At 43.0% G+C, this 20,769-nt stretch overlaps 1 protein-coding gene across 22 annotated transcripts in view; it reads left to right on the forward strand.

The window, feature by feature from the left end:
* Positions 1-20,769, forward strand: part of TANC2 (tetratricopeptide repeat, ankyrin repeat and coiled-coil containing 2) — a 282,626-nt gene that overhangs the window by 92,826 nt on the left and 169,031 nt on the right. The gene's annotated exons all lie outside the window — the stretch shown is intronic.

Below are 20,769 nucleotides of genomic sequence, written 5' to 3' on the forward strand. Positions count from 1 at the left end.
GTATCTATGCATATTTTAACTCTGTATTATTCAGATCATTAAGCAGTGGTAGGAATAATGTTGCTATTAAACTTATTAACAGCAAAAGTAAATATCTATCTCTGTTCTGCAGCCTTGGTAGGTCGCTTCTCGCCTTGTGAAGTGAGGAGTGTTAGTTTCAGGAAGACCCAGATTTTTAAGGAGGATTTTGCATGTGGAGTGCTTGTGCTGATAAATTGCTGATTCACGGGCTTTGGTCACGGGATGTTCTGAGCTGAGGGGTACAGAGGAAGGGCTCAATCCACTGGAGCAGCTGGGAGTTCCTCCGCAGGCTGCAATTGCAGCCGTGCAGTCAAAATGCACAGAGCTGTTACTGCAAGCTGTAGCGCGTTATTAGGGGAGATGAGCTGCTGGATTTGACTTGTAAACTTGGGTTTCTTGTAGGAAAATGTGTTACCTATCTAGCCAACATGCAGGGACAAATATATATATATATATATATATATTTTGGAAACGCTCTTTCATTTAGGCTGCTAAACCTTGCCTCTGGAAAGGGAATAATGGAAAGAGAACTGAGGGATTCGTGGCACGAGGGTTTCTGTGTGTTTGTGAATGTAAATAATCGGAAAGGTTTTTGCAATGAAAATGTTGACTGTCTCTTAGGTCTGATGATTGCATGTTTAAATATTTTTGCTTAAGTTACTGGAGTATAATAATGCCTGTATTCAGTCATTCAGTTTTGGTCTGTTTGGTTCATTTATCGTGCATACCCGATCCCCACCCCTTATTTATTGCAGTGTAAGCTACAGCTCAAGGAAGAAAACCTAAGTTTTAATTTATTAAAGCTGTGTAGTGCATATTTCTTGTTTCAGTTAAATACTCCAAATAAAAGGAATGGCATCCCTGCTTCCTCTGTGTACCTCAACCATCGTATTTTCTAGATGCCACTTACTAGCAAGTGGCATAAAATTAGCATGATGCATCAGACCTATAGATGCTAAAAATAGTTGACAGTAATGGCAATACCTCTCTGAAGGTATCCTCTGCTGCTTGCCAGAGGTCTGCTTTCCCTCAGGCTTAGCTACTCCACGTCTCTTGTTTGCTGTAAAACTGAGATTTGCAGATGAGACAAACGAAGGCGAATTATCTCCGTTGCCAAGCACAGCCAGAGGAATGAGCTTTTCTCTCATTTTGAAGAAAAGGTAACGGCAATGTTATGAATCGACCGGTTTTGTCTTATTTAAGATCTGAAAGGAAGTTTGATGGTAACGACTGCAGGTAACCATTTCCTTCAGACCATTCCACCTCCCAGTTCTTTCATTTTCCTCACCTGAAAGCGTCCTGAATATTTTCCTCGTAGCCCTGAGGCATGCCCTGCACAACGCTGGCGTGCTCTGCAGGACCGGGTTTCACGAGATGTCTTCTGCAGGCTGGCTGGGTAAAGCAAAGATAAACGGGTTGAAATCTTGAAGGAAAAAAAAAAGTTTCAAGTTAGCGTAGTAAATGTGAGAAGATCACAGCTCCTTGTAAGTGTGGGCTGGTGAAAAGCCTTGCAGCAAAGACAGAAGGCTCCTGGAAACAGCTTTCACCATTAGTCTCAAATGTATTTAAATTTGGCTGCAGAAACTTGTCATTTTTGACTTCAGTGACACTGCCTAGGAGAACACTTTGTAATTGGCGTTCAGACAGCAGGATGTGGCAGCCAAAACAGGTGAAGGATTGTTCTCGGGCTGCTCCCTGTTGTGGACACCCTTGAAAAAGAGAGAATATTGCCTCTTCTTCGCCTTTACATGTTTATTATTCATGGTTAGACGGTCCAGTAAAATACAGCTGTAATTACTTTATCCAATACGTGCCCTCTTCCCTTTAATTGAAAACAAAAAATAGTAATGTGCAGTGCGAGCACTTTAAGCGAGAGCATCGTTCGGTTTGAAACCACAGCATTTCTGCCCTCTTCTTAATAGTTAACTGCACAGGAAGTGCGAAAATAGCCCAGGTACATTAGTGAGGATGATTTAATAAGAAAAGAGAAATCATCGTGCTGAATCAAAGCCAGCAGAAGTGAATCAGAAAAATCAGGTAAGTCTTATCTGTACGAGTCTATCTCCCATGATAAAGACCAGCCATTACTGCTACGTTCTGCTCCTGAGCTGATTTTTCTAAATTATCTGATATGCTAATAGAGAAGTAGGCTGGAGACAGCTGTTTCTTGGTGTTACATGCTGAAAACAAAATGGCTGGTACATATTAGTGCTGCGAAATTGCAGATGAAGAGCTAGCTGCAATTAAGCTATTTCTATTGAATAGAAATTAGTCAAAATACAATGATTTTGACTGGTTGTTGGGCAGCTGTTATTGGGATGGAAGAAAGGGAAGCAGACTTAAATTAAGGAAATTTGCAAACAAGTCTGCAGTTACTACTGAAAAATAAAAGTTTTTCTATTCAGAAACAGATCCTAGATGTGTTTTCAGCTATGCAATTATGGAAAGTTATTTGTGTGCTTAAACTCGTGGTGACCGAGTCTTGGAGCTGGCTGTTCTCGCAAGAAGGCTGCATACAGTATGTAGAACGAAAGCTGCAACATCACTCTCCCTCGGATTATAATTATTTCCTTTTGTGAAGCCTATAATTAGATATTTGCATGGCCTTCTGCTGGAGAACTGATTGTTTCATTCACTGGAGCAGAGCGAGCATTACTGGGCTGCAATGCTGCGGGAATTGGATGATTCGGGATTAATAACTTTGCAGTACCTTTAATTGGAGGTCCTGGTCCGGGTCCATCGGAGACGAATCCGATTTGAAATAAGAAGAGAAATCTGTTTGTTAGTCGTGTGGTGGTTGCTGCAGCTGTGAGCTCTGTCCCATGCGGAGAATTTCGGTTTGTAGAAAGGCAGAGCGGGGCTGTGCTGCTAACGTGCAGCCCTGGGAGTGGCTGCGTAGAGAGCTCCGTGTGAAGGCAGCAGCAGGTAAGCTTTTCTAGAAATACTGTTCCGTGATGGTTTATATACTTTTTTTTTTTTTTTTTGGTATTGTTACTCTTTCAAACAGCAATGGTGTTCCTGCTATTTGATGCTTTTTTTTTTTTTTTTTAACAAATACTGCGTTTGTTAAACATAGAAATGATTTGGTACTTGCACATGCTTGTACACAAAACCAGGTGAACAGAGTCTTTTCAACCTCTTCTGAAAACACACGCGTAGTTTCCCGAAGGAGAAACGGACCAAGGTGAGAGAACCAGGGGTATGGCCACTGCAAAACAACAAGGGCACGATGCTGTACCTCTGAGGCTGAAGTGTTTCAAAGTCCAAGCGTTTCAGAACAGGAATTGCGGTGAAATGTTTTTCTTTTAAGTTAGTTTTGCCCAAAACCGTGGGCACAAAATGTATGGGACTGTATAGTCACCCAGAGTGATTGAGGCTTTTGTAATAACATTTCCTATAATGGGCCCCGTAACGTAAACTGTAGAAGTTCTCACGATGCCTTTGATATTTATCCCTTTTGATTTAAAAAGCACTGGCTATGCAAAGATTTTAAATTTCAAATGCTTTAATATGGCACAATCATAATATTGTAAGGTTGAATTTATTTCCAAATCCTCCGAGGGCCGTGCGTATTTACAGGAGAAGCAGAGCTTGTTAGTACCGGGGCGTGCTGGCATCGTCTGTGAGTTGTGAGAGCTATAGGATATGTAGGGAAATGGGATGCAGTTCCTTGGTATTTCCCGTGAAATATTTCAGTGCAGACCATCAGCGCAGCAAATTGTCTGTACCGTCGCTCTGAGGAGTCGATTTGCTTCTTTCTGCTCGTCAAACATTTACATTTTATATGGGCAATATTTCCGAATGGTAAGTGGTAAAATAAAAAGTAGAGATTTCTGAAAGCTTGGTGATACGTAGTGAGAAATTCCAACAGGTAGGCTGCTCGGAAGGACGTGGATATTTCGTGTAAAAACACTGGACTGCACAGGACTGTCAGTGTAACACTGAGTAAATATCCAGAAGGCTGGCAAATAATTCCTGAGGTCTAGCAGTAAAAGCCATTCTATGAATTTATTTTCTCTGGTAGATGCTGACTTAGTGGGATGTAAGGCCAAGAAACTCCAGTTTTGTTATAATAATGCTGTCGCAGGGATAAATCAAGCGTAAGTCATTAAAAATAATTGCTGGCTATACCCCAGTAACTGTAGTGTAAACATCCTGGTGCTTTGGTAGCAACCTGGTGGTTGTGAAATAATTGGCTAGGAAATAGCAAGACGCTCAGTTTGGGTCTTAGATGTTAAAATTTATTTCCTTAGCTAGATTTTGTTGGAATAATATAGAATATATTCCTTTGAGAAATTCTGGTTTTCAGGTTGTCAGATTTAACTGATACATAGAGAAAATGGGCGCGCCCACTTTCTTCAGGAGTCCGAAGACTGTCCTAACCTAAGAAACACGGTCAGATGCTTTGTCTGGAAGTTCTTTATCAGCTCTCTGGTCGGCGGTGTAATATTTATTACTTGATGAAGAGTTGGCAGTATATAGAGGTAATCTTTGAAATGAGAAATTTGCCACGTAGCGTTGCTCTCATACACCGAAATGTCACCCAGCAGCACGCGTTGTGCGCGAGCAAGGCTCTAACATTTCCGTGTAGATTAACCTTTAGCTGATTATATCTTCACAGCGTGCGTTCGCCGCTCGAGGTGACCTCCGCTTTTTTCCGGCGTTGCTCCCTGGTGCCCACGTGGCTGTGACCGCTGGTGGCACCTCTGTGTCGTCACCCCAAAACTGCCCCGTGGTGTGGGTAAACCATGGCAAGCTGGGTTTGTTGCCGAAATGTTCGTTGGTTTGAGTTCCTGTGATGGTTATGACTTTGCAGAGGCAGCATCCTAAAACGAAGAAGGCTGGCTGCTTCCTTCGTAACATCTGAAATGTGTTTTTAGAAAGTTTCTCTCGCATACTCCCATCGTTTCCATACGAATATTGTTGGGAACATTTTGTAGATGGCCAGTCCAACCCCGTGGGCTGGGAGGTGGGGATGTTCCGATCAAAATAAAGCTTCATGTGCCCAGTAGGGCTGTAATTAGGGTCAGCTGGGATTTGGAACAGTTTGGCCTGTAACCTGTCGCTCTGCCAGCTGCCTCAGCAGGAGGCTCACCCTACTCCTCCTCCCTGCGATGCTGCCTGAGGGCACAGACCCGCAGCTGGCATCGGGGCACCCTCGGCACCCACGGTGATCTTCTTGGGAGCTGCCTTTGGTCTGTTCAGTTCATCCAGAGCTGGGCAGAAATACAAAAAAAAAAAAAGTTTTGCAAGGCTTCTTGAAGGGGGCTCTGGTCAAGATGGGATCAGGGCATGTGTACGAGCATTACTGGAGAGCTATGGGTTTTATTTATCGTGTTTTCTGATTGTGAGTTCATCATCGAGGTGAGAATCAAAGCTTTAGCGTGGTGGTGTTGTCAGAGCTGTGGCTCAGCTTTGTGCCTCAAACAAAGCTCCAGATCATCGTTTGACTCCCCAGAAGTGTATTCACACATTGGATTCATCTGCCTGACCAGTGCAAGTGCCTAACTTGGATTTGGGATCTTGCTTCCCAGGGAGCGCGCCCAGGTGTCGTGCTTCCCTGATACTCTGGGGTGGGCTTCAACGTGAGGAATGAATGATGATCATTTCCTGGATTTAACAAAGCTTTGGGTGAAGGGATTCCATCACTGTCCTTCATCTGCTGTCCCTGTATTTGGTCAGGTTACGTATTTTGGCTCTTTGGATTTCATGGCCGACCAGGAAGACAGCCTGCTTGCACTGCGATGCTGAATTTTGCCTAAATTTTGTACAGATGGAGGTATTTTCTCTCTCAAGAATTTTTTTGGGACTTGAGTTATTTTGTTTCTCTTGTGGGAAGAACAGATCTTTGCTGAGACTTCATATTTACAGCAAATCTTAATGTATGACTGTGTTTGAGAACTCTGCAATCATCCAAACCCAAACCAAACCCAAGCTGGATGAGGACTTCCTAAAAAAGTAAAAAGTGCTGCTGAAATAAAGGAAAGCCCTTCTGTTGTTCCCTAGGCTGCTGCAAGCAAAAGGGCAGGCATCTGCTACAGCAAGAAACGAGTCTGCTTTAATCCTGTGCACCAAAAGTCCGTGTTTTTGGGGTTATCACAGTCTTAAACAACTGTTAGCCCACGTGGGGATATTGCGTGTTCGTTGCTTGCTGTGCATCATCGAGGTGGCCACACAAAGGAGGCCGTACCCCAACGGCTGGGGAAGCTCCTGCAGTGCCCCAGCCGGGGCGGTGCCTGTAGATAATTTTGAAGGTTGTGTTTCGGAGAAGTTCAAGGTCTCAGAGGTCCGCGTGTGTTGCTGAGGACTGTGTTCAGAATGACCTGCACCAGAAGAAAATGCCTGCGAAGGGCAGGAGAAGAGCTTCCTCCCCCATCACGGCGTTTCGTAGCGTGTCCGAGCAGGCAGCGAGCAGCAAGCCTGTATGGCAGTGCTGTCTGGGGGATCAGGAGGATCTCTGGTAAGACCAGGCAACGCACACAAATAATCCACATCCCTTTTCCTCTGTTGGCCACGTTATCCAACTCACAGGCTACCGTTTGGCCAGCACAAGCAAGAGTGTGCAGTTTATTTTTGATGATCCCTGTGGGTCTCTTCCAACTCGGAATCATATTCTATGATTTTAATGAATATTAGAAAAGGAAAAGTAGAGGGGTGTTGAGAAACACTTGCGAAACACTTGTACCCCACGCGTTAGCAGCAGCCAGGCTGGGGGAAAGGCTGGAGGCGACCGCGCCGTGGCAGCTCGGAGCAGCAGCAGTGCTCCCTTCAGAAGGGAGGAAAGGTGGGCAGCCACGCTACTACAGCACAGCCAAAATCCCGATTATTTCTTGTAAAGAAATGGGCCAAACAGAAACGCAGCGAGCTGATAACAACAACAAAAAGAATCAACGAACTCAGCGGAACTTATACATATTTTATCTGCCCTCCAGCGCAAGACTTTCTGCATCGGTTGAAGTATTTTTTTCAGTAGCTTCAAGTCTCGCAGCCATCTCTTTTCCTTCAGAAAAGAAGCGATCCTAAATAATAAAAAGCCTAAAAAGAAGCAAATCCCCGAACCATAACATGGCCTTACAAGTTCTTAAAATTCACGTACATATTTTAACAGGGGAATCTGGGTCTTCCCCGCTGCGGAGCCGTTCTCGCAGCGCAGATGTCTGCGCATGCTGTAGCCGTGATATATGGTGGTCAATTTTTCTTCTTTAAAAGAAATTCCCTTAAAGTAATTTATTTCAGAAAAGCCGTCTGGGCGCATAGTTTTGCTGCTCTTTATGAAGATCCTCTTGCATGCCTGCGCTCTGGAGAGTATAAAAAGCATTTTTCTGGGGTGGCTGGGAGGGTGTGTGTGCAAATGCACAACCACTGCAAGAGGTGAAAGCTCCCTGCAGTGTCTCTCTGCTTTTTCTCTTGTTCACAATTCTCACCTTCTCCGATTCCAAAATCTGTTTCTTTTGGGTGGAGACCTCCGTCTTTTGTGAACAATGCATAAATACCAGGAGATAATTAACGGAAAATGTTGTTGCTTTAACCAGAACATTGCATTTTGCGTAGTGCTTTATAAACACAAGCGTGGTAGATGCACGCACCAGTTTGGGAGGAAGCTAACATGATTTCACGTCAAAGTTACAGCACAAGCACTCGTTGCACACAATGCTTTGTGTGCAGCACTGTAAAAAATAGGTATTTTTTTTTTTTATGTGAGGTTCAGTTTAGTATCTGTTAGCGTCTCAGCCATTAATTTCTTCCGTCCATGCTCGTCAGGTGTGCCTGGGACTCCTGGGCTGCTTTTGGCACTGCGCTCAGTTACCTATTTCTGTTCTTTCTGCTGAGGGCAAAAAAAGTGATTCCTTCTTGAAAATTAAACATCTTCCTCAACCAAACTATTTCTCGGGGATTTTTACAAGTAAATCCTTGAATTTTTTTTTAAACCTGGGCTTAGTTTAAAAGGTCATGTTCTGGTGGACACAGTGTTTATGCAGGACTTTCCTGTCCTGTAAAGGCTTACGAGTAAGCTCACAGAAGCCCATGTTTTGTTTTTTTACTAGATTAAAATGAGTTGCAATATTCAATATAGCTGTTAGAAACAAATAATTACTGTTTTACAGGCTGTTCTACTGATGCTCGCTTGCTCTAGTTGTGTACCTGTGGTGGCTCAGGCACCAGCGCAGTGCGGGGTAGTGTCGGGCGCTGCACAGACCCCGAAGCATTTTACTCCCAGCAGGAAAATGCTCCTTTTATTTATGTTTTCTTTGAAAAGTAGTCCACCGACGGGTTGTGAATGCGAAGATCTCTGTGCCTCTGGAATTCCCTGAGCTGCGGAGTGTTGGAAGAGCGCTCTGGGAGATGCAGGAAATGCAACAGAAAGCAGCACAAGTGGAGAGGTGGTGCTGGTAGCTCTGAGGGTTGGTTTGCCTTCCCTTCAAGGTGAAGCTGAAAGCAATCTGAAAAGCTGCCCACGGCGGGTTCAGTTAAAGCTATTGGAAGAGGATGATCATGTTTTGTTGGAACATCTTCTCTATTAAGAAACCAGCTTTAGGATGGTTCTCCCCTAATTTGCCCTTTACATTTCAGAAAGACAAAACTCTGCAAAACCTTAATCAAAAGGGAACTTGCTTGAGCTTTGAAATTTTTAAAACCCAAAACTGGTTATGTCATTTTTGCAGATGTACAATGTACCGGGGCAGGCTTGACACGTAGATTATCCCCGCTGACAGTTTCAAAGATGCATTATCACCTTTTAAACTTGGGGCCGGCTATTGATGTGCGCTCGGTTTACAATTAACTGCTATCCGTGCCTGTGTTCCTGCCATTAGTCATGTAACTCTGTGTCATTAGTGACACAGAGTTACATCATGGGAACAGAAACCTTTCCTTTGAAATGGAAGTTTTCTTGGAATATAGATGAGTCCTTATTGATGGAATGCAGCTCGCTTGCCCGGGGCTGGTGCGCTCTGACTCTGGCACGCTGCGGATTATTTTCTTGCTATTGCTTCGTTGCAGGATCGGATTTGTGAAAGCCTTTGTGTTGTGTTCTGCTGTACGGATTTACCTCTGTTACGTTTTCTTGCTGACTTCATCTATAAAATGATAAGGGGAATGGCAGGTGCCTAAGAAATGCAGTGACTCCATCTGCTTTATACCCATTCGGTTCATTTTGGTGCAACTTCAGACGTAGTTTGAAGCTTTCCTTTCAGCTTTGGATGACCAAGATAGAGGTGAGTCAGGCAGGTGATGGCGCGTGGTCTGTGCTGCTGGCGTTACAGAAGGAGCAGCGGTGCCGAGAGCCAGGCCCTCGGTGCCCTGAGCTGCACTGGTGATGCTTTGGGTAGGGAGGGTTGGACCTGCTGCGCTCCAGAGGTCCCAGCAGAGGTTGCTTCGTGCTTCTGCATCTGGAGTGGAGGACACACAGTCCCAAAAACTTGAGTTCAGCCAAACAAAGAATAAACCATCCCTCTTTAGGTTAAAACCAGCAGCAACAAGCATTTCTAAATTTTCCCCATTTGTGCCCCAAGAGAGGGTAAGTAGTGGTCTGCTCAATTCAAAGTGTTTTTTGCACCCTTAACGTTTTTTTTTGGTTTTGTTTTAACCATTTGAAGGCTGGAGGTGATCTTTAGAAAAGGATTCAGGGATTGATTTGTTCTTGCTATACTACCAGGAGTAATAAGGAATCTGTAGAGAGCTATGCAGCTGGTCAGGATCCCTCTGTCCTTTGATGGAGATGAATAAAGATAATTACTGGCCTGGTAATGCCAGATGTCAATTAAGAACAAAGGATTGGATTTGATTGTGTAACAGATTTGACTGCTCTAGCTAACCTAAATAAAAGATGCAACTATTGGAAAGACTTTATTTTCATTAGTTGCTCGAGCAGCTGTGTGACTTTCCAGCTGCAAGCAGAGTTAGGTATAAGGATGATGCTATTTTTATATAAACAGATCGTACTAAGACTGAATGTCTCCGTATGGCTCATTTGTTCTTGTTATTTCCTCCCCTCCACCCTCCCCGAGGAGCTGAACTCGCTCAGCAGAATTAAACTTTGTGCAGAACTTAGGAACAGGATGGATCTTCCCAAACCACAGGGAAGGATTCTTCTGTCTTCAGAGAAAGAACAAGTATGTTGTGAAGTGCACTTGTACCTGGGTAGTGCTATTTGTGCGTGTTTTCTGCTAGCGGTATTTCGGTTGCAAACTGAATGTGTTGGACAGATGTTTCTGGGGCCCTTCGGGTGGAAGTCCAGCAAAGGTTACTGCAAGAACAGACAGATTCCCGCACCTGAGTACCTGCAGGACCAGACTGTGGTCTCCAAGAGTGTGTTGGAAGAGAAGCACTCATTGCCTGCGAGGTGGTGGTCTTTCCCTGCTGCTTTTAAATGTGAACCTCACGTGTTGGTAGACTCTTAACCCATGTTCTGACACTTCACAAGAGGGGCAAGACTGCTAAACTCGCTTTGCTTCTTCCTTGTTGCTAACACAGAGCAGGAAATTTGCTTTAAAAGGCTTCGGATAATACTGCCTCTAGTTTGTTCACCGCAAAGCAAGCTCGGATGTGACCACGGCAGGTTTGCAGTGAGGCGAGGGAGGCGATCGGCGCTGTGCAAGCAGCTCAGCTCCACACAGCCGCGGGCTCTGCTTTGTCCATAACAGTCGCTGCAGGATTAGGTGTGGGAGGTCTTATCTGGACGGCACCGAGCTCTCCCAGGCAAGCGCTTGGACCGTATTGCTCCAGTAATGCAACTGGATTATGGAATATGTTTACTGTAGAAGCAGTTTAGTTCCATTTAAAGGATTGGGATTTTTCTGTTGATCCGGGGAGAACAGCACGTTTATCATTATTTGGGGCTATTTTATTTACTCAAGATTTTGCCCAGCTTTTTGCCGCTAATGTCCACAAAGGTCATGAAGCGGGTGAGTTTACATTTTAGGAGCAAAAATGGGAGCGTGCTCATGCCTTACAGTATGAACTGCTTCAGCTTTGATGGTCCGATGCCTATTTAAATTCAGAAACCCCACGAAGGGCAGAAGAGCAAGGGTTTTATTTGTCAGCCTCTGCGTTTAAGCCCTGTGCGAACAGATTAGGGATAACTAATACCGGATAACTCCAGCTCCCCCAGCCTTGCTTGGCTTTTACCACGTCTCCTTGTTTTCCTTAGGCGCAGTTTGCCATTCAGCCTGCATCCTGATTAAATTTACATGTTTACCTGCAAAATAGTGTGCCCTCATGCTTTCAGCATGGCTGCAACTCTCTTTTTGGCTTAGAGGAAAGGGGATTTGTGGTGTCCCTGCGCTCCGTGCAGGCAGTGGCTACCAGGGGGCCTTCAGTTAGGAAGGAAATCGAGGCTGGTGCTGCGCCTGCCTATTTTTATTCACGTATATAATTGCGTTTGTATGGTGGTTGAAGTGTTATTCAAGCCATCGATGTAGTGCAAGTTGTTAACGGTTTACAGCTAAATATATTCGCTTTCCTCCACTTGTAACTTTTGCACATTGCTTTGAAGTGCCAGACTGCGTCCCGAACGTGCTGCAGTTCGGGGTGCTGGAGTCGTCGGGAAAGTCGAGTTAGGAGCAGCTCCTGCATGAAGCACCTGGGAGAAAAACGCCTCAAAAACGAATGGCTTCCTCATACATGCATGGGCTGAGCGACTTTTGGTGGTGGAGGAGGTTTTGGTTTAAGTTTTATTCATAAAGATATTAAAATGAGCCACAGCCTGAATTTAAACTAATCTCTGCAAGTCAAAATTAATGCAAAGCCTGGCTGATTATCACATGCAGTGTTTCTGCTAGGGTTCGGTAGGGATATGATTTTGATAAAATTCACAGTTTTCAAAGATTCCTAATGCTTGAGCGCAAGGGAAAATAAGTTAGGGACAGGGGCTGTGAACTATTCGATCAGAGTGGGATAATTAATGCTAGCTAATCAGATTCGAGGTCATACAGACAGCTGTACGCACACACTTGCAAATGAGAAAATAATGTCTTGGGCAACAGTGGAGGCAAAAAGGTTGCATTTCCAGTTGCTCCTGTGACAGAAAGGGATAATAAAATACGTGCGTGTGAGTGCAAGAAAATCTTACGGAGGGGGAGTGAGGAGGTTTTTAAGGAAGACGCCGGTGGGGTCAGTAGTGCAGTGCTGCAGCCGATGCTGACGCCAGCATTTCCAAAAAGGTGTCGCAGACCTGGGGGGAACCCTGCAAGATCACGACAAGTTCTGGGGTCAAGTTTATCAGAAAGGGATATGATCACCAAGTGCTTTGGTGGTTTGAAAATACTGCGTATTTAAGTAGAGGCTACTTAATCTAATGCAGGAATACCTAAAATGTGGTATGTAACCCAAGCTGAAAAGAGAATTGGAAGCGATGAAGAAAGGCAGCGTTTTAACAGCATGAATAATCAGTGAAGCTAACTGAATGGAAGTGATTTTTTGGCAGCAGAGTACCAGATAGCTTTAGTCAAACATAAATAAATGAAATGATGTGGTCTGTATGCTGCAGGAAGTCAGGCTGAATCGTCTAATGGGCCTTCCTGGATTTTGAGATTAATCTTATTTTTTAAAAAAAAAAGATAAGTAAATCTGAAATAGAAAACCAGCAATGCATACCTGTGTATATACAGATATGTGCATACAGACAATATATATAGATTTAAAAAAAATACCAGTGGCTTACAAGGAACTACTCCTGCAGCAAACAGCTAGCACGACCTTAAGGTGCGTTACATGCTGGGCTGCTGTGCCCTCTGGTTTTGAGAGGCTTGAAAATTGCTCTCAGAAAAGAAACATTTGTTTGCATTAGCTTTGTGGTCCTCTGTAGCTACGGGAAAATAAGGTGCAGTGTTTTCTAATATTTCTATTATGATGCATAAAGCACTCAAGTTATGTGGTCTTTCTTTTAAATAAGCTGGATCTATGAAGGCCTGAATAGAATTAGATGGATGAATTCTTACCTGCCCTGAAAGCTGAAATACTTTGAAATACGATTTTGCCGTTATGTATTCAGGTCAAGTTTTCCTCCTTTTGACTTCTACTCCATCTTTGCAGCAAACCTTTCATATTTATTACTGCTCTATGAAATCTTGGTTTCATCTTTACCACTAAGCTAGCCTTAAATGTGCATCGGTCTGTCTGGCGGCATTTCAGTTTTTTCTCTCGACCCTACAGTGTCAGTGTACAGGTCTCTGTGCTGATGGGTGACAATGCCCAGAGCTGAGGGGAGCCTGATACCATCTGCTTTTTTTTTGAGCTTGAGAAGTAAATTGGGACAGATGATTTCTCCCCACCCGCCCCCTGACTTGTGACCTAATGTGAATTTGGAAAAAGAGATACAAAGCTGGAAAACTACCCGTGCTTTGATTTCCTCAAGGACAGCTTTTTGTGCATTCCTAATTTGAGTGTTAGTGTATGCTTGCTCATTTATATTTTCAGATAAGCCAGAGTCATATATCGTTAAATACTCTTTTTTCTAAAACCTGTAGGTTACTTTGACACAAGTCCTGGTGTCAGGATTTCTTCCGTATTTTGCATTTGGATCTCCAAACAAATAGGTTTTATTTTTATTGTTACTACAATTTTAATTACTCTTATTATTATTACTTAAGACTGAAAGTAGCAAATTGCTTTAATTCTCCTTATGATTTCACGTCTGTGTAGCATGCCACGCACTTTTCTGCATTTCGTGACTTTTATGCAATTAGTCTCTCTAGCTTTTTAATAGCTGCCTGCTCAAGGAAGCTAACACGAGAACTTAGGCATAATTTATTTAATCATCAGAACATCTGTTTCACTGCAAACTTTCATTAATAAACTTCAAAGTTTGTCTATATAAATAGAATAATTTTAGCGCTAACAGGTTTCTCCATAATCTTCCGTATAGCAGTAATTTAAAAAGTGTAATTATTTTACATAATGTAATGCTGTGCAGAACTTGGCCTCATTAAATTAAATGCTCAACAATCTCAGTTTTAAATTGCCAAGCAAAACAAAGATAAGTGTAAACAATTTTTTAACAGATAATTTACACCTCGTCCAGGTACTGGGACAGCACGAGGGAAGCGCAGCAGCTGATGAAGTAGCAAGAGCAGAGACAAACGCACTGAAGGGGAAGGCACCGCTGGGCCTGCCATGGGCAGGACTGCAGACAGTTAGCAATATAAATCCACACACAAGTGAAACTCCTCTCTGTGTGTGTTCTTGGTTTGGTTTAATTCCTAATCTATCGATTTGGGTTGCGTTAATGCCCTTTCAGAGGAAAAATAGTTTGGCTGCTCAGCAGTAAATCAGGCAGTACTGGCAAGCACAGCTACTCCTGCGGAAGGAGAATGTCTTCAGAAGGGTATCAGCAAAATTATTCTGGTGAAAAATTACGCCCTGTAGCCAATAGAGTCATGCTGAAACAGAAGCTGGCTAGGCCTGGGATAAAAAAAGAAAAAAAAATAGAATATCAGCCAAAAGCTAACCGTGTTGAACAGTTTGTTTGCAGTGCACCAAGACAGCAGCTCCAACGAGAGGAGGTTGCTGCTGGTCCTGTGTGCAGGAGAACAACAGCCAGGTAGTTCTGCACTTTGAGATTTAATCTCACTTCTGGCACTGAAAGGTGGTATCCTTGGCCAGTCTCAACCGAATTCTGAATTTCTTGGGGCTTCCCAAAACGCTGCAGTTGATGTGTTGGATAGAAGAGTGCTGGGGCCGTGCTGAGGCTTCGCTGTGAGGAACCCGTGGTAGGCCTATCAGGGCGTGAGGGCCTTCCTCACAGCCCCTTCGTGCACGTAAACGTAGGGAGGTAACTTGAAGAAAAAATGGGAATTACTTAGCCTAACCAAGCTCTCCCAGATGAAATCTTGCTGCTACCACCCCGTTCTTTCCACCTCCTAACTGTAAGTGTGAAGCTGGGTGTGAAGGAGCAGGGGGAGCTTCTGCAGCGGATACGGAGACACCCAGGAGGTTTTCCCAAGAGAAGTGCGTCTCCGGGTATAGGTCTGTCGTCTCTTATTAAACAGGATATGAAGCTCCAGCGAACTAGCTTTGCTGAAATGCTGTTGGATGAGCTCAGAGGCCCCACCAGTCTTTAGATGTTCAGGCGTTGGTAGGCAGGTCATGCTTTCACCTAAAGGACTCTGGCCTGTCTGCCAGCCTCCTCTAGTGCTGTTATCCAGACCTTTCTGTACCAGGGAGCGTGACACGTTATTTGGCTGGTGGGCATTGCTTGCTTTGCTCCAGGTAGTGAGGAAGAAGTCTGGAAAAGAAGCAAAGGCAGAGAAATGTCCCATGGCCGATGGCACTGGGTTGTCCCGTGCCATCTCCTGACTCTAAATCTTGTTCCCCCATGTGAAAGGGCAGCCAGCGTTTTGGATATTTGGTAGTTCTTTGCCATGTTGTATGTATTCAGGTTAAGTGTATTACTATTTATTCTTCACGCTCTTTCAGAAGTTTGTTCATGATTCCTTATCCCTGCTGCCTGCCTGTGTGGCACTCAGGCCGTGCGATTTCTTTGCCTTTTCCTTGCAGAGTTCCCTGACATGTAAGGAATTAGCTAGCCTCTGACCTGGGTTCTGGTTTTGAATTTTGTGCCATCTGCTGTCATCAGATGCTTGCTTCCATGGTGGTAAGATAAGCCCAGGCAGAGCATATGAAAACAAAGCATCAGACTGTTTTTACCGATTTTGTACTGATTTTTTTAGAAGAAAAATGACAGTGTTTTTAACATGAAGCAATTAATTTTTGCTTGCCACCATTTAAAAACCAATTTCCGTTCAGGCTATTAATTACTTACCATATAAATGCCTTCTTAATTGTTGCTGATTACATTATCCATCTCTAGGAGTCTTTTTTGTAGCTTTGTACCTTATCTGAAAACGAGAAGGGATTTTTTTGTTGCTGTACACATTAACAGCAGTACACGATCAGGGTAAACCTTTGTTTCCTTTAGGTGCCAGGTTGGTTACTGATGTGTGCCGTGCATTTGTTTGAGGAGTGGGTTTCTTCACAAAATGCTCTTTTGAATGGATAGTTTATGTAGCAAAGTTGGACGGAATATTAATGCAAGATAAGTTCTTTGTTTCTTAAGTTGTTTCTTTGACTCTAACAGCTTTCTGCCCTTCTGAATATTTGATTCTCTTTCAAAGCCGATGGAGAAGGGAATGTATTCTTACTTCCTAGGCTGAGTAATCCACGGTGTCATTTTAATTGGCAAAGCCTGTTTATAACCCATCATGTGTGATGTACTAGAACCAGATTGATTGTACTGCCTGGCTGATAAATAAAAAAAATTGCTATAAAGAGCTTCTGTAATTGTATTAATTAGGGAGATTTATGTCTGATATCTATAAAGCAGTTTATGATGTTGCGTACAACTCAACAGCAGCTCACTTAGGCTGGTTCTGCAGTGACAAGCTGACACAGCATCCTCTGGCATGGGTAAGCTTGTCCCTGGACAAACAGAGATGATGGACTGAGGCTTTGCTATTCCTCCATTTCCTCATTTAGACATTTTTGTATTGTTACGGGGTTGCTGCATTGTGCAACTCAGCATTGTACAAAAGTGGAGAAGAGCCTTTCACATTGGTGCAATGATTGCTATGGAAGTTCAGTGCCATCTAACATTAGTGTAGGAATATATAGAAATAGTTCAATAAATAGGAAATCTGGTAATGATACAAAATGATGCTACGTATCTATATATATATTGCTTTTTCTCCGCCATTTTATCTTTCATTCAGAATTTCTTGAATACTTAGTAATTGTTTAAAGTCCTGTCTGTCTTTTATTTGTAAAGCAAATATTAACTATTATTGAGTAGTAACTGGGAAATAATTATTAGAAATAATTACTTATTCTTCCAACTAAATAGAACTGTTAACCTCTTTTTATTTTACTGTATTAAGCTTTAAATAGGCCATAAATGATGACTCCATACCTCTGTGAAATTTCTTCTGCTACAGTACAGAGCCAGAGGAGCCATAAGAAAGATGATTCTGGAGCACATTTGGGTTGCTTAAGCACTGAAGTAGTAATACTGCAGAACTTTAACAAATGTAGATATTTGGATTCCAGGAGGTAACGGACTGGAAGAAGGATTCTGGTTGCTTTAAGTGCCTTTGATTAAAAAGTTGTAATGTGTTTCTAAAAACACTGGTAGTGCATTCAGTGGAAATGGAATGGAAGAATTAATGCGGCTTCAGTGTAAGGCTGCAGAATGCAACAACAGCTGATGATGGAAAATTACACCCAGTGTTACATCTGTTTTAACAAGCAGCAAAATGCTGAGAAATATCTTCCTGTATGCTTGGATGCTTCCTTCTGCTTGGGTTTAAATTTGGCATTTTGATTAAAGGTGTAGGAAGGACACGTTGGCCGCAGCAGTTCTGACTATCAAGTAGGGGGTGCTAGCATTGTACAAGAAAACATGTTTGAAGTTGTAAAAAGTAGGTTGATTTAAACATTTACCAGTACTCGAATTACTTTGCTAGTGAGTCGGTAGGCTGTGCTTCTGCTTCATTAGGGAGGTGCGTTCACGTGTGGGTTGCTTTCCTGATGCCATTGGTGCCTTCTGTCTCCAGGTGTTGCAAAACAGTGAGCATATGGGGAGCTTCACCTGCTTTGAGGGCACGCTGCTCTGGTCGATTCCCAGGGAAGGGACTTGGATGGCGTTTGGATTCCCATGTGTTCAGCCAAGGCTAAAATGATATTTCTAGCACCTCGCATATGGGTTGGGGGAATTTCAGAGCCTTTCCCCTATGCACTTGGGCTTTAGATCCGTAACAAACCCATTTCACTTTTTCTCTTTGTGTCTTTGTCATTGTGCAGGGATTGCTGAGTGCTCACAGCAGACTGCCTGTTATCTCAATAACCTATTTTAAGCTCAGTCACTTGTACCGATTTCTCAACTAATTTTAGGATAGATGACCACTAAGTCATTCTAAAAACGCTGTTTCAACTTTCAATTAGAGGAACACACACGCACGCAAAGAAAATGTGCCCTACAAAATAGGTAGCTGCCTACAAAATAGGTAACTCTTGTTCTAGCTATTACGAAAAGCATGTGTTGTATATAGTGTTAATTGCTTTTAGTTAATTACATTTTAACATATTCAGTCAATTGGAATAATTAGTATATCTGTCATGCTTTTTATTTGAAGATCAAAATGCTTGTGGTTGCTAAAGGTCCCAGACAGCCTTATTAAAGTCTACAAGTATTTTATAATTTACAGATGGAGAGCAGAAGCAAGCTGAGTGGGTGATGACAGGGAGGGAATTCAGAAGTTGGGCACCACCAGCCCTTCTCTCCTGCCCTGTGCTCGTCCCTGCCATGCATGTGCATCCCTACCAAGCCCCAGAAGGTCCCACAAGCAGCACAGCGTAGGCCGACCTTGGAATGAGTTTTTAAAAAATCAATGACTGTACTGTCTGTGTGCTGAGCTGTTCTTTGATCACCTTTTGAAAGATCCTGGTAATTTTTCTCATATGTTTTCCTACCTCCTTCTTTTTCCCCATTACATTTTTAGGTGTTACATCGAGGCAGATTGGAAGGTGCAACAATCCCCAAACCATTCTGTTTGTGTATGCTAACACCGGATTTAATCCTGTGAGAATTAAGATTGAAATCAAGAGCTCCTTAGCGCAAGATGGAGGAGAGCACATCTTTCAAATGGCTAGAATGGTATTTTGTTCAGGGAAAAAAAAAAAAAAAAAAGGGAATTTGTGCTTGAGAGTAAATGTAAACGTGGTGGGTTCCTTTGGGAGGGTGCGAGCAGGTTGCCTGGAAAGGGCTGTGGATTCACCTCCAAGCATTTCTGGTTTCCATTTCGCTGTGTTGGAGATGAAGCAGTAAGTGAGCAGCGGTACCTTGAGAGGGCACAGGGCTGGCCTGGTCCCATCTCCGTTCTGCCCTGGGTAGTGGCTGTATTACAGCTCTGCCAGCTGCCTGCTTCCTCCCAAACACCCACCTCTGGGCATCTTTGGCGATGTTTCTTGTAACACTCAGTAATCCAGCAACAAGGAACGAGGCACTAGCGTCAACACGTTTGTTCCTTCTCCTACCGGCGCTTGTGCGCGGTGTCTGTGCGGCAGATGTGGCGAGGCTGGATTCCAGAGCGTGCTCCTCAGGTCCGAGTTGCATTTTTGTCGTATGACATAATGCTCATTTACTAATGAAGGGCCTGTCGTTTTTGAAAGAGAAATGCTCGGGGAAGACCCCTTGGGCTTACAGAAATTGCTCGGTTGGTGGTGGTTTAGTTTGCTTTAAAGAAAGGCAAAGTCAGGGGAAGGACAGTGGGAGTTATAGTCTGAGGAGGCAACGTCCCTCCTCTACTTGGAAACCTCCTTCATCTGCTAGGTGCTGGGGTATGTTAACAGCAGATCTTCAGCTGCTTTTTGGGACAAAAATAAAAGGGAGAAGTAAAATGCCACAAGATGCAGTATTTTGCCAGATGGCGCAATGATGTGTTTGGGTTCAGCTGTGACTCGTGTGCCCTCTGATTTTGATAGCAAAGCAGGTATTTTGATTGTCTGAAGTAAATATCTTACTGACCTTACAATCTCCCATGTATAAGGATAAAGATGCTTCTTTTAGTTTTCTCCCAGAGCAGTTACCAAAATACTATTTTAAGTATTTGCTCACAAATTCTGAGAAAGACTTTCTATTTAGGTCTTGCATTCCAAAAAAAAAAAATAATGCTTACATTTCATCCCACATCATTCTTACGTGGTTCCGTAGCCTTTACTGAGTGGCTGGGTGCAATTCCATCTCTTGTACCCCATTTGAGCTTCCTTGCAATGGCTTCTGAAGAAGAGGTTGCTTCTTAATTTTCTCCTCTGTGACAGTTGTAACCGTGGCTCTTTTATCTGCTTATCCTGGGCGATTCTGCGTTGCCCCCGTAGGAGCATGAAATGTAATTTCAGAAAAATAATTATAAGTTGATGCACGTAGATTGCTGCAAATTAGTACCTTTCTGATTCAGTGACAGTAAACATTACATTCAGCTGATTACTTCCTACACTGCCCCATTAACTTTTATGTAGTTTCCAAAAAGACCAACTTTACATTAATTTAAATAGTGAACAAGCGAGGCTACAGCTCTCCTTTTTTGTAACTATGACGATTGTTCATCAGAACAGTTTTAGCGACAAGTACTGGAAATGTGAGTGCTAAACCAAAAGAAAAATTTAGAATTGAATTTTCTGAATTTTAGAAGCACCGATGTTATGAAATGTTATAAACCAACCGAAATCTCCCTGGCAGTGAATGGAACATGAGGAGTCTGAATGAGTCCAATTCTTTTGGACAATTTACCTTACCTATCAGATTTTGTATCGAGTTTGCATCCTGTCATTTTTTTTCTTGGTTTTGTTTTTAAATGATTGTGCTCTTTTTAAGGAAAAGACTTCCTGTGTACTTGGCCCATTTAGGGATGTCTGCACTAGAGGACTGAAGATTTATGGAGGATTTTAAGTTTTATTCTTTCTGAAAGATCAGGGACATTTCAAACTCTTCATAAAAAAGTTAGGGATAAAAATAAAAAGATGTCACTGAAATCTTCAGTGTGAAAATATCTGCTTCCTACGTACATTTTGGGTATCATTACGAAGCAAATGCACAAAATTACTTGATTATACACAACTGAACGATGGCTTGTGATTTTCGAAGCAGGTTGAACAAACAGCGTTGAGATTATGAATTGAACAGGGGTAGGCTGCCTTCTGCGTGATCTTTTGTTTCCACCTTGACTATTCAGAGTCCCTGTATGCCTGCTTTTACGCCTT

This window comes from Anser cygnoides, chromosome 22, assembly GCF_040182565.1.
Source record: "Anser cygnoides isolate HZ-2024a breed goose chromosome 22, Taihu_goose_T2T_genome, whole genome shotgun sequence".
Taxonomy (NCBI): domain Eukaryota; kingdom Metazoa; phylum Chordata; class Aves; order Anseriformes; family Anatidae; genus Anser; species Anser cygnoides.